The following is a 12,455-nucleotide window of genomic DNA, read 5'->3' as shown; positions in this document are numbered from 1 at the left end:
GGAAGAGTTCCGAAGCATTTTAAAAGTTCAGCAGAATTCCGAGAACAATTGAAGAGTTCCGAAGCATTTTTAAACGTCAGCGGAATACCGAGAACAATGCAAGATTTCCGAAGCATTTTTTTATGTCAGCGGAATTTTGAAAACAATTTAAGATTTCCGAAGCATTTTTAAACGTCAGCGGAATTCTGAGAACAATGGAAGAGTTCCGAAGCATTTTTAAACTTCAGCAGAATTCCGAGAACAATGGAAGAGTTCCGAAGCATTTTTAAACTTCAGCAGAATTCTGAGAGCAATGGAAGAGTTCCGAAGCATTTTAAAAGTTCAGCAGAATTCCGAGAACAATTGAAGAGTTCCGAAGCATTTTTAAACGTCAGCGGAATACCGAGAACAATGCAAGATTTCCGAAGCATTTTTTTATGTCAGCGGAATTTTGAAAACAATGGAAGATTTCCGAAGCATTTTTAAACGTCAGCGGAATTCTGAGAACAATGGAAGAGTTCCGAAGCATTTTTAAACTTCAGCAGAATTCCGAGAACAATGGAAGAGTTCCGAAGCATTTTTAAACTTCAGCAGAATTCCGAGAGCAATGGAAGAGTTCTGAAGCATTTTTAAACGTCAGCGTAATGCCGAGAACAATGCAAGATTTCCGAAGGATTTTTATATGTCAGCGGAATTCCGAGAACAATGGAAGAGTACCGAAGCATTTTTAAACGTCAGCGGAATTCTGAGAACAATGGAAGAGTTCCAAAGCATTTTTAAACTTCAGCGGAATTCCGAGAACAATGGAAGAGTTCCAAAGCATTTTTAAACGTCAGCGAATTCCGAGAACAATGGAAGAGCTCTGAAGCATTTTTAAACGTCAGCGGAATTTTGAAAACAATGGAAGAGCTCTGAAGCATTTTTAAACGTCAGCGGAATTTTGAAAACAATGGAAGATTTCCGAAGCATTTTTAAACGTCAGCGGAATTCTGAGAACAATGGAAGAGTTCCGAAGCATTTTTAAACGTCAGCGGAATGCCGAGAACAATGCAAGATTTCCGAAGGATTTTTATATGTCAGCGGAATTCCGAGAACAATGGAAGAGTACCGAAACATTTTTAAACTTCAGCAGAATTCCGAGAACAATGGAAGAGTTCCAAAGCATTTTTAAACGTCAGCGAATTACGAGAACAATGGAAGAGCTCTGAAGCATTTTTAAACGTCAGCGGAATTTTGAAAACAATGGAAGATTTCCGAAGCATTTTTAAACGTCAGCGGAATTCTGAGAACAATGGAAGAGTTCCGAAGCATTTTTAAACTTCAGCAGAATTCCAAGAACAATGTAAGAGTTCTGAAGCATTTTTAAACTTCAGCAGAATTCCGAGAGCAATGTAAAAGTTCCAATGCATTTTAAAACTTCAGCAGAATTCCAAGAACAATTGAAGTGTTCTGAAGCATTTTTAAACATCAGCGGAATGCCGAGAACAATGCAAGATTTCCAAAGCATTTTTATATGTCAGCGGAATTCCGAGAACAATGGAAGAGTACCGAAGCATTTTAAAACCTCAGCGGAATTCCGAGAACAATGGAAGAGTTCCGAAGCATTTTTAAACTTCAGCGGAATTACGAGAGCAATGGAACAGTTCCAAAGCATTTTAAAAGTTCAGCAGAATTCCGAGAACAATTGAAGAGTTCCGAAGCATTTTTAAACGTCAGCGGAATTCTGAGAACAATGGAAGAGTTCCGAAGCATTTTTAAACTTCAGCAGAATTCCGAGAACAATGGAAGAGTTCCGAAGCATTTTTAAACGTCAGCGGAATTCTGAGAACAATGTAATAGTTCTGAAGAATTTTTAAATGTAAGCGGGATTCCGAGAATAATGGAAGAGTTCCGAAGCATTTTTAAATGTCAGCGGAAATCTGAAAACAATGGAAGAGTTCCGAAGCATTTTTAAACTTCAGCGGAATTACGAGAACAATGGAAGAGTTCCGAAGGATTTTTAAACATGAGCAGAATTCCGAGAACAATGGAAGAGATTTTAAGCATTTTTAAACTTCAGCGGAATTCCGAGAACAATAGAAGAGTTCCGAAGCATTTTCAAACTTCACCCGAATTCTGAGAACAATGGAAGAGTTCCGAAGCATTTTTAAAAGTCAGCGGAATTCCGAGAACAATGGAAGAGTTGTGAAGCATTTTTAAACGTCAGCGGAATTCCGAGAACAATGGAGGAGTTCCGAAGCATTTTTAAACTTCAGCAGAATTCCGAGAACAATGGAAGAGTTCCGAAGCATTTTTAAACTTCAGCGGAATTTGGAGAACAATGGAAGAGTTCCGAAGCATTTTTAAAAGTCAGCGGAATTCCGAGAACAATGGAAGAGTTGTGAAGCATTTTTAAACGTCAGCAGAATTCCGAGAACAATGGAAGAGTTCCGAAGCATTTTTAAACGTCAGCGGAATTCTGAGATCAATGGAATAGTTCTGAAGAACTTTTAAATGTTAGCGGGATTCCGAGAACAATGGAAGAGTTCCGAAGCATTTTTAAATGTCAGCGGAAATCTGAAAACAATGGAAGAGTTCCGAAGCATTTTTAATCTTCAGAATAATTCCGAGAACAATGGAAGAGTTCCGAAGCATATTTAAACTTCAGCGGAATTCCGAGAACAATGGAAGAGTTCCGAAGCATTTTTAAAAGTCAGCGGAATACCGAGAGCAATGGAAGAGTTTTGAAGCATTTTTAAACGTCAGCGGAATTCCGTGAACAATGGAAGAGGTCCGAAGCATTTTTAAATGTCAGCGGAATTCTGAGAAATATGGAAGAGTTCCGAAGCATTTTTAAATGTCAGCAGAATTCCGAGAACAATGGAAGAGTTCCGAAGCATTTTTAAACTTCAGCAGAATTCTGTGAGCAATGGAAGAGTTCCAAAGCATTTTAAAAGTTCAGCAGAATTCCGAGAACAATTGAAGAGTTCCGAAGCATTTTTAAACGTCAGCGGAATGCCGAGAACAATGCAAGATTTCCGAAGCATTTTTATATGTCAGCGGAATTTTGAAAACAATGGAAGATTTCCGAAGCATTTTTAAACATCAGCGGAATTCTGAGAACAATGGAAGAGTTCCGAAGCATTTTTAAACTTCAGCAGAATTCCGAGAACAATGGAAGAGTTCCGAAGCATTTTTAAACTTCAGCAGAATTCCGAGAGCAATGGAAGAGTTCCGAAGCATTTTTAAACATCAGCGTAATGCCGAGAACAATGCAAGATTTCCGAAGGATTTTTATATCTCAGCGGAATTCCGAGAACAATGGAAGAGTTCTGAAGCATTTTTAAACGTCAGCGGAATTTTGAAAACAATGGAAGATTTCCGAAGCATTTTTAAACGTCAGCGGAATTCTGAGAACAATGGAAGAGTTCCGAAGCATTTTTAAACGTCAGCGGAATGCCGAGAACAATGCAAGATTTCTTAAATGTCAGCGGAATTCCGAGAACAATGGAAGGGTACCGAAGCATTTTTAAACGTCAGCGGAATTCTGAGAACAATGGAAGAGTTCCGAAGCATTTTTAAACTTCAGCGGAATTCCGAGAACAATGGAAGAGTTCCAAAGCATTTTTAAACGTCAGCGAATTCCGAGAACAATGGAAGAGCTCTGAAGCATTTTTAAACGTCAGCGGAATTTTGAAAACAATGGAAGATTTCCGAAGCATTTTTAAACGTCAGCGGAATTCTGAGAACAATGGAAGAGTTCCGAAGCATTTTTAAATGTCAGCGGAATGCCGAGAACAATGCAAGATTTCCGAAGGATTTTTATATGTCAGCGGAATTCCGAGAACAATGGAAGAGTACCGAAGCATTTTTAAACGTCAGCGGAATTCTGAGAACAATGGAAGAGTTCCGAAGCATTTTTAAACTTCAGCAGAATTACGAGAACAATGGAAGAGTTCCGAAGCATTTTTAAACTTCAGCGGAATTCAGAGAACAATGGAAGAGTTCCGAAGCATTTTTAAACGTCAGCAGAATTCCGAGAACAATGTAAGAGTTCTGAAGCATTTTTAAACTTCAGCAGAATTTCGAGAGCAATGGAAGAGTTCCAAAGCATTTTAAAAGTTCAGCAGAATTCCGAGAACAATTGAAGAGATTTTAAGCATTTTTAAACTTCAGCGTAATTCCGAGAACAATAGAAGAGTTCCGAAGCATTTTTAAAATTCACACGAATTCCGAGAATAATGGAAGAGTTCAGATGAATTTTTAGACTTCAGCAGAATTCCGAGAGCAATGGAAGAGTTCCGAAGCATTTTTAAACGTCAGCGTAATGCCGAGAACAATGCAAGATTTCCGAAGGATTTTTATATGTCAGCGGAATTCCGAGAACAATGGAAGAGTTCCGAAGCATTTTTAAACTTCAGCAGAATTCCGAGAACAATGGAAGAGTTTCGAAGCATTTTTAAACTTCAACGGAATTCCGAGAACAATGGAAGAGTTTCGAAGCATTTTTAAACTTCAGCGGAATTCCGAGAACAATGGAAGAGTTCTGAAGCATTTTTAAACATCAGCGGAATTCCGAGAACAATGGAAGAGATTTTAAGCATTTTTAAACTTCAGCGTAATTCCGAGAACAATAGAAGAGTTCCGAAGCATTTTTAAAATTCACACGAATTCCGAGAATAATGGAAGAGTTCAGATGAATTTTTAGACTTCAGCAGAATTCCTAGAACAATGGAAGAGTTCCGAAGCATTTTTAAACTTCAGCGGAATTCCGATAACAATGGACGAGTTCCGAAGCATTTTTAAACGTCAGCGGAATTCCGAGAACAATGGAAGAGTACCGAAGCATTTTAAAACGTCATCGGAATTCCGAGAACAATGGAAGAGTTCCGAAGCATTTTTAAACTTCAGCGGAATTACGAGAACAATGGAAGAGTTCCGAAGAATTTTTAAACATGAGCAGAATTACGAGAACAATGGAAGTGATTTTAAGCATTTTTAAACTTCAGCGGAATTTTGAAAACAATGGAAGATTTCCGGAGCATTTTTAAACGTCAGCGGAATTCTGAGAACAATGGAAGAGTTCCGAAGCATTTTTAAACGTCAGCGGAATGCCGAGAACAATGCAAGATTTCCAAAGCATTTTTATATGTCAGCGGAATTCCGAGAACAATGGAGAGTACCGAAACATTTTTAAACGTCAGCGGAATTCTGAGAACAATGGAAGAGTTTCGAAGCATTTTTAAACTTCAACGGAATTCCGAGAACAATGGAAGAGTTCCGAACCATTTTTAAACGTCAGCGGAATTCCGAGAACAATTGAAGAGTTCCAAAGCATTTTTAAACGTCAGCGGAATGCCGAGAACAATGCAAGATTTCTGAAGCATTTTTATATGTCAGCGGAATTCCGAGAACAATGGAAGAGTTCCGAAGCATTTTTAAACTTCAGCAGAATTCCGAGAACAATGGAAGAGTTTCGAAGCATTTTTAAACTTCAACGGAATTCCGAGAACAATGGAAGAGTTCCGAACCATTTTTAAACGTCAGCGGAATTCCGAGAACAATGAAAGAGTTGCGAAGCATTATTAAACGTCAGCGGAATTCCGAGAACAATGGAAGAGTTCTGAAGCATTTTTAAGCGTCAGCGGAATTTTGAAAACAATGGAAGATTTCCGAAGCATTTTTAAACGTCAGCGGAATTCTGAGAACAATGGAAGAGTTCTGAAGCATTTTTAAACTTCAGCGGAATTTGGAGAACAATGGAAGAGTTCCGAAGCATTTTTAAAAGTCAGCGGATTTCCGAGAACAATGGAAGAGTTGTGAAGCATTTTTAAACGTCAGCAGAATTCCGAGAACAATGGACGTGTTCCGAAGCATTTTTAAACGTCAGCGGAATTCTGAGATCAATGGAATAGTTCTGAAGAATTTTTAAATGTCAGCGGAAATCTGAAAACAATGGAAGAGTTCCGAAGCATTTTTAATCTTCAGAATAATTCCGAGAACAATGGAAGAGTTCCAAAGCATATTTAAACTTCAGCGGAATTCCGAGAACAATGGAAGAGTTCCGAAGCATTTTTAAAAGTCAGCTGAATACCGAGAACAATGGAAGAGTTTTGAAGCATTTTTAAACGTCAGCGGAATTCCGAGAACAATGGAAGAGGTCCGAAGCATTTTTAAATGTCAGCGGAATTCTGAGAAATATGGAAGAGTTTCGAAGCATTTTTAAATGTCAGCAGAATTCCGAGAACAATGGAAGAGTTCCGAAGCATTTTTAAACTTCAGCAGAATTCTGAGAGCAATGGAAGAGTTCCGAAGCATTTTAAAAGTTCAGCAGAATTCCGAGAACAATTGAAGAGTTCCGAAGCATTTTTAAACGTCAGCGGAATACCGAGAACAATGCAAGATTTCCGAAGCATTTTTTTATGTCAGCGGAATTTTGAAAACAATGGAAGATTTCCGAAGCATTTTTAAACGTCAGCGGAATTCTGAGAACAATGGAAGAGTTCCGAAGCATTTTTAAACTTCAGCAGAATTCCGAGAACAATGGAAGAGTTCCGAAGCATTTTTAAACTTCAGCAGAATTCCGAGAGCAATGGAAGAGTTCCGAAGCATTTTTAAACGTCAGCGTAATGCCGAGAACAATGCAAGATTTCCGAAGGATTTTTATATGTCAGCGGAATTCCGAGAACAATGGAAGAGTACCGAAGCATTTTTAAACGTCAGCGGAATTCTGAGAACAATGGAAGAGTTCCAAAGCATTTTTAAACTTCAGCGGAATTCCGAGAACAATGGAAGAGTTCCAAAGCATTTTTAAACGTCAGCGAATTACGAGAACAATGGAAGAGCTCTGAAGCATTTTTAAACGTCAGCGGAATTTTGAAAACAATGGAAGATTTCCGAAGCATTTTTAAACGTCAGCGGAATTCTGAGAACAATGGAAGAGTTCCGAAGCATTTTTAAACTTCAGCAGAATTCCAAGAACAATGTAAGAGTTCTGAAGCATTTTTAAACTTCAGCAGAATTCCGAGAGCAATGTAAAAGTTCCAATGCATTTTAAAACTTCAGCAGAATTCCAAGAACATTTGAAGTGTTCTGAAGCATTTTTAAACATCAGCGGAATGCCGAGAACAATGCAAGATTTCCAAAGCATTTTTATATGTCAGCGGAATTCCGAGAACAATGGAAGAGTACCGAAGCATTTTAAAACCTCAGCGGAATTCCGAGAACAATGGAAGAGTTCCGAAGCATTTTTAAACTTCAGCGGAATTACGAGAGCAATGGAACAGTTCCAAAGCATTTTAAAAGTTCAGCAGAATTCCGAGAACAATTGAAGAGTTCCAAAGCATTTTTAAACGTCAGCGGAATTCTGAGAACAATGGAAGAGTTCCGAAGCATTTTTAAACTTCAGCAGAATTCCGAGAACAATGGAAGAGTTCCGAAGCATTTTTAAACGTCAGCGGAATTCTGAGAACAATGTAATAGTTCTGAAGAATTTTTAAATGTAAGCGGGATTCCGAGAATAATGGAAGAGTTCCGAAGCATTTTTAAATGTCAGCGGAAATCTGAAAACAATGGAAGAGTTCCGAAGCATTTTTAAACTTCAGCGGAATTACGAGAACAATGGAAGAGTTCCGAAGCATTTTTAAACATGAGCAGAATTCCGAGAACAATGGAAGAGATTTTAAGCATTTTTAAACTTCAGCGGAATTCCGAGAACAATAGAAGAGTTCCGAAGCATTTTCAAACTTCACCCGAATTCTGAGAACAATGGAAGAGTTCCGAAGCATTTTTAAAAGTCAGCGGAATTCCGAGAACAATGGAAGAGTTGTGAAGCATTTTTAAACGTCAGCGGAATTCCGAGAACAATGGAGGAGTTCCGAAGCATTTTTAAACTTCAGCAGAATTCCGAGAACAATGGAAGAGTTCCGAAGCATTTTTAAACTTCAGCGGAATTTGGAGAACAATGGAAGAGTTCCGAAGCATTTTTAAAAGTCAGCGGAATTCCGAGAACAATGGAAGAGTTGTGAAGCATTTTTAAACGTCAGCAGAATTCCGAGAACAATGGAAGAGTTCCGAAGCATTTTTAAACGTCAGCGGAATTCTGAGATCAATGGAATAGTTCTGAAGAACTTTTAAATGTTAGCGGGATTCCGAGAACAATGGAAGAGTTCCGAAGCATTTTTAAATGTCAGCGGAAATCTGAAAACAATGGAAGAGTTCCGAAGCATTTTTAATCTTCAGAATAATTCTGAGAACAATGGAAGAGTTCCGAAGCATATTTAAACTTCAGCGGAATTCCGAGAACAATGGAAGAGTTCCGAAGCATTTTTAAAAGTCAGCGGAATACCGAGAACAATGGAAGAGTTTTGAAGCATTTTTAAACGTCAGCGGAATTCCGTGAACAATGGAAGAGGTCCGAAGCATTTTTAAATGTCAGCGGAATTCTGAGAAATATGGAAGAGTTCCGAAGCATTTTTAAATGTCAGCAGAATTCCGAGAACAATGGAAGAGTTCCGAAGCATTTTTAAACTTCAGCAGAATTCTGAGAGCAATGGAAGAGTTCCAAAGCATTTTAAAAGTTCAGCAGAATTCCGAGAACAATTGAAGAGTTCCGAAGCATTTTTAAACGTCAGCGGAATGCCGAGAACAATGCAAGATTTCCGAAGCATTTTTATATGTCAGCGGAATTTTGAAAACAATGGAAGATTTCCGAAGCATTTTTAAACATCAGCGGAATTCTGAGAACAATGGAAGAGTTCCGAAGCATTTTTAAACTTCAGCAGAATTCCGAGAACAATGGAAGAGTTCCGAAGCATTTTTAAACTTCAGCAGAATTCCGAGAGCAATGGAAGAGTTCCGAAGCATTTTTAAACATCAGCGTAATGCCGAGAACAATGCAAGATTTCCGAAGGATTTTTATATCTCAGCGGAATTCCGAGAACAATGGAAGAGTTCCGAAGCATTTTTAAACTTCAGCAGAATTCCGAGAACAATGGAAGAGTTCCAAAGCATTTTTAAACGTCAGCGGAATTCCAAGAACAATGGAAGAGTTCTGAAGCATTTTTAAACGTCAGCGGAATTTTGAAAACAATGGAAGATTTCCGAAGCATTTTTAAACGTCAGCGGAATTCTGAGAACAATGGAAGAGTTCCGAAGCATTTTTAAACGTCAGCGGAATGCCGAGAACAATGCAAGATTTCTTAAATGTCAGCGGAATTCCAAGAACAATGGAAGGGTACCGAAGCATTTTTAAACGTCAGCGGAATTCTGAGAACAATGGAAGAGTTCCGAAGCATTTTTAAATGTCAGCGGAATGCCGAGAACAATGCAAGATTTCCGAAGGATTTTCATATGTCAGCGGAATTCCGAGAACAATGGAAGAGTACCGAAGCATTTTTAAACGTCAGCGGAATTCTGAGAACAATGGAAGAGTTCCGAAGCATTTTTAAACTTCAGCAGAATTCCGAGAACAATGGAAGAGTTCTGAAGCATTTTTAAACTTCAGCAGAATTCCGAGAGCAATGGAAGAGTTCCAAAGCATTTTAAAAGTTCAGCAGAATTCCGAGAACAATTGAAGAGTTCCGAAGCGTTTTTAAACGTCAGCGGAATGCCGAGAACAATGCAAGATTTCCGAAGCATTTTTATATGTCAGCGGAATTCCGAGAACAATGGAAGAGTACCGAAGCATTTTTAAACGTCAGCGGAATTCTGAGAACAATGGAAGATTTCCGAAGCATTTTTAAACGTCAGCGGATTTCTGAGAACAATGGAAGAGTTCTGAAGCATTTTTAAACGTCAGCGGAATGCCGAGAACAATGCAAGATTTCCGAAGCATTTTTAAACGTCAGCGGAATTCTGAGAACAATGGAAGAGTTCCGAAGCATTTTAAAACGTCATCGGAATTCCGAGAACAATGGAAGAGTTCCGAAGCATTTTTAAACTTCAGCGGAATTACGAGAACAATGGAAGAGTTCCGAAGAATTTTTAAACATCAGCAGAATTACGAGAACAATGGAAGTGATTTTAAGCATTTTTAAACTTCAGCGGAATTTTGAAAACAATGGAAGATTTCCGGAGCATTTTTAAACGTCAGCGGAATTCTGAGAACAATGGAAGAGTTCCGAAGCATTTTTAAACGTCAGCGGAATGCCGAGAACAATGCAAGATTTCCAAAGCATTTTTATATGTCAGCGGAATTCCGAGAACAATGGAGAGTACCGAAACATTTTTAAACGTCAGCGGAATTCTGAGAACAATGGAAGAGTTTCGAAGCATTTTTAAACTTCAACGGAATTCCGAGAACAATGGAAGAGTTCCGAACCATTTTTAAACGTCAGCGGAATTCCGAGAACAATTGAAGAGTTCCAAAGCATTTTTAAACGTCAGCGGAATGCCGAGAACAATGCAAGATTTCTGAAGCATTTTTATATGTCAGCGGAATTCCGAGAACAATGGAAGAGTTCCGAAGCATTTTTAAACTTCAGCAGAATTCCGAGAACAATGGAAGAGTTTCGAAGCATTTTTAAACTTCAACGGAATTCCGAGAACAATGGAAGAGTTCCGAACCATTTTTAAACGTCAGCGGAATTCCGAGAACAATGAAAGAGTTGCGAAGCATTATTAAACGTCAGCGGAATTCCGAGAACAATGGAAGAGTTCTGAAGCATTTTTAAGCGTCAGCGGAATTTTGAAAACAATGGAAGATTTCCGAAGCATTTTTAAACGTCAGCGGAATTCTGAGAACAATGGAAGAGTTCTGAAGCATTTTTAAACTTCAGCGGAATTTGGAGAACAATGGAAGAGTTCCGAAGCATTTTTAAAAGTCAGCGGAATTCCGAGAACAATGGAAGAGTTGTGAAGCATTTTTAAACGTCAGCAGAATTCCGAGAACAATGGAAGTGTTCCGAAGCATTTTTAAACGTCAGCGGAATTCTGAGATCAATGGAATAGTTCTGAAGAATTTTTAAATGTCAGCGGAAATCTGAAAACAATGGAAGAGTTCCGAAGCATTTTTAATCTTCAGAATAATTCCGAGAACAATGGAAGAGTTCCGAAGCATATTTAAACTTCAGCGGAATTCCGAGAACAATGGAAGAGTTCCGAAGCATTTTTAAAAGTCAGCTGAATACCGAGAACAATGGAAGAGTTTTGAAGCATTTTTAAACGTCAGCGGAATTCCGAGAACAATGGAAGAGGTCCGAAGCATTTTTAAATGTCAGCGGAATTCTGAGAAATATGGAAGAGTTTCGAAGCATTTTTAAATGTCAGCAGAATTCCGAGAACAATGGAAGAGTTCTGAAGCATTTTTAAACTTCAGCAGAATTCTGAGAGCAATGGAAGAGTTCCGAAGCATTTTAAAAGTTCAGCAGAATTCCGAGAACAATTGAAGAGTTCCGAAGCATTTTTAAACGTCAGCGGAATACCGAGAACAATGCAAGATTTCCGAAGCATTTTTTTATGTCAGCGGAATTTTGAAAACAATGGAAGATTTCCGAAGCATTTTTTAACGTCAGCGGAATTCTGAGAACAATGGAAGAGTTCCGAAGCATTTTTAAACTTCAGCAGAATTCCGAGAACAATGGAAGAGTTCCGAAGCATTTTTAAACTTCAGCAGAATTCCGAGAGCAATGGAAGAGTTCCGAAGCATTTTTAAACGTCAGCGTAATGCCGAGAACAATGCAAGATTTCCGAAGGATTTTTATATGTCAGCGGAATTCCGAGAACAATGGAAGAGTTCCGAAGCATTTTTAAACGTCAGCGGAATTCTGAGAACAATGGAAGAGTTCCGAAGCATTTTTAAACTTCAGCAGAATTCCGAGAACAATGGAAGAGTTCCGAAGCATTTTTAAACGTCAACGGAATTCTGAGAACAATGTAATAGTTCTGAAGAATTTTTAAATGTAAGCGGGATTCCGAGAATAATGGAAGAGTTCCGAAGCATTTTTAAATGTCAGCGGAAATCTGAAAACAATGGAAGAGTTCCGAAGCATTTTTAAACGTCAGCGGAATTACGAGAACAATGGAAGAGTTCCGAAGCATTTTTAAACATGAGCAGAATTCCGAGAACAATAGAAGAGATTTTAAGCATTTTTAAACTTCAGCGGAATTCCGAGAACAATAGAAGAGTTCCGAAGCATTTTCAAACTTCACCCGAATTCTGAGAACAATGGAAGAGTTCCGAAGCATTTTTAAAAGTCAGCGGAATTCCGAGAACAATGGAAGAGTTGTGAAGCATTTTTAAACGTCAGCGGAATTCCGAGAACAATGGAGGAGTTCCGAAGCATTTTTAAACTTCAGCAGAATTCCGAGAACAATGGAAGAGTTCCGAAGCATTTTTAAACTTCAGCGGAATTTGGAGAACAATGGAAGAGTTCCGAAGCATTTTTAAAAGTCAGCGGAATTCCGAGAACAATGGAAGAGTTGTGAAGCATTTTTAAACGTCAGCAGAATTCCGAGAACAATGGAAGAGTTCCGAAGCATTTTTAAACGTCAGCGGA

This window comes from Phyllobates terribilis, unplaced genomic scaffold (assembly GCF_046119375.1).
Source record: "Phyllobates terribilis strain yellow unplaced genomic scaffold, ASM4611937v1 Scaffold_28__1_contigs__length_16237799, whole genome shotgun sequence".
Taxonomy (NCBI): domain Eukaryota; kingdom Metazoa; phylum Chordata; class Amphibia; order Anura; family Dendrobatidae; genus Phyllobates; species Phyllobates terribilis.
The sequence above is the reverse complement of the archived record's forward strand: the minus strand, read 5'-3'. Positions refer to the sequence as shown.